Raw genomic sequence first — 1,954 nt, forward strand, 5'->3', positions numbered from 1 at the left:
CCATTCAAGTTACACTGCCCTCCTTCCTTCTGTTCCTTGATCACACTAGGGATTTCCCCACCTGTGGCTTTCTATATGTCCTGTTTTCTCTGCCTGGAATAGTCTTCCTTCAGATATACTTATGGTTCTCATGGATCACTCCCTCACAGTTGCCTTATCGGGGAGGCCTTCCCTGTCCTTCTATAGAATTGTACTTCCTGCCCCCCATTTCTTCTATCCCCCTAATAATCTTCTTAATTTTTTACTTTTTAGTAGTACAATTGGAGAAGGCAATGGCAACCCACTCCAGGACTCTTGCCTAGAAAATCCCATTGACGGAGGAGCCTGGTAGGCTGGTAGGCCTGGTAGGCAAAGAGTTGGACATGACCGAGCGACTTCCCTTTCAGTTTTCATTTTCATGCATTGGAGAAGGAAATGGCAACCCACTCCAGTGTTCTTGCCTGGAGAATCCCAGGGATGGGGGAGCCTGGTGGGCTGCCGTCTATGGGGTCGCACAGAGTCTGACACAACTGAAATGACGAAGCAGCAGCAGCAGCAGCAGCAGTAGTAGTACAATGGTAGACAGCTTCCAAAGATGGCCACAACATTATTCCCCAACCCACGTTCTCTTTTGCGATGTGACTTTGTCACCACTGCCCATCAAAAGGTAGAGTCCGTCTCCGTGACCTGTTTTGACCAATAAAATACAATGGAAGTGACAATGCAATTTCGGAGGTCAGGCCTTAAAAAATCTACAGCTTCGGCCTTTGCACAATGGGAACACTTCCTCTTAGAACCCAGACACATGGAGAGGCCAAAAGGAAAAAAACTGAGGGCACAGCTGAGCACCCAAACAACCAGCGCCATTTGACAGTCATGTTGGGCCCTCCAGGTCCAGCTGCCAATGAGGTATCCCAAGTGAGACCAGTTAAAGAACCAGGCAAATGAGCCCTTTTCAACCCAAAGAATTGTAAGAATCAATAAAATAACTGTTTCAAGTCAGGAATTTCACAATAGCTTGTTAAACAGCAAGAAATACCTGAAACAAGCATCTTTTTCTCTGTATCCCCAATTACAAATTAAGTTCCACAAGAACAAAGACTGTATACTTAATTCACTAGTACAGGTCTAACACTGAAAACAGTGTCTGGCATACTGTTGGCATTCCGTAATTATTTACTGAATTGTTCCAAACAGGATTATCTTGGGTTATTAAATATGAGTCAGAGATAACTGGATAAATAATGAGGTTTGGATTAAGACCAGAAGGGTCTCTACAACCCTCCAGCACTATCATACTTTCTTCCTGCATCTCTGCAAGGATGCCCTACCTGAGAATTTAATTCCACTCCCCAAGCAAACTTATTTTTCTCTCCACACATACAATACCAAACTCTATTTAATAGAGTTATTGGCATCCTCTCTGGGCTTTAAGTTCCTTATGGGACTTAAAACTGTGAGGTAATGAAGTTATAAACTACCCTAATTTAATCTGTAACGCCCTAGACAACATGGTGAAAGAACCAATGAAAAAGAAGCCTAAAGGTCCTCTACTTCTCTTGATACACAGTAGTTTCCTTCTATTGCAACCCACTCCATACCACTACTGAATGTCTGAAATAATTATACTCAATAACAAAGTATCAAAACAAAAATGTAGGATAAAATTGTGAACATTTGAGAAAGCTGAATGTCAACTAGCTATTAAAACAAAGAAATATACCATCATGGATAGATATAGTACTATTTATGCCTTCAATATTACTAATTTATCCTAAATCTCAAAATTAACACAAACCACTCTAGTGCTAAGTGTCAAAGCATAATTCAGTTCAGCAGCTCAGTTGTGTCTGACTCTTTACAACCCCATGAATCACAGCACGCCAGGCCGCCCTGTCTATCACCATCTCCCGGAGTTTACTCAAACTCACATCCATCGAGTCGGTGATGCCATTCAGCCATCTCATCCCTGTCT

The 1,954-nt window shown here is 42.3% G+C and overlaps 1 protein-coding gene across 3 annotated transcripts in view; it reads right to left on the reverse strand.

Annotated features, from left to right (window-relative positions):
- ZNF106 (zinc finger protein 106) overlaps window positions 1–1,954 on the reverse strand; it is a 54,667-nt gene that overhangs the window by 43,526 nt on the left and 9,187 nt on the right. Inside the window, exon 1 of one of the 3 annotated variants that reach the window (XM_010848020.1) lies at window positions 441–462. The exons of the other annotated variants lie outside the window; for them this stretch is intronic. The gene's annotated coding sequence lies outside the window, so the exon portion shown is untranslated. Of the gene's footprint in view, window positions 1–440; window positions 463–1,954 lie in introns of those variants that run through there. 3 annotated transcript variants of the gene reach the window in all.

Source organism: Bison bison, unplaced genomic scaffold (assembly GCF_000754665.1).
Source record: "Bison bison bison isolate TAMUID 2011002044 unplaced genomic scaffold, Bison_UMD1.0 scf7180017864259, whole genome shotgun sequence".
Lineage (NCBI taxonomy): Eukaryota > Metazoa > Chordata > Mammalia > Artiodactyla > Bovidae > Bison > Bison bison.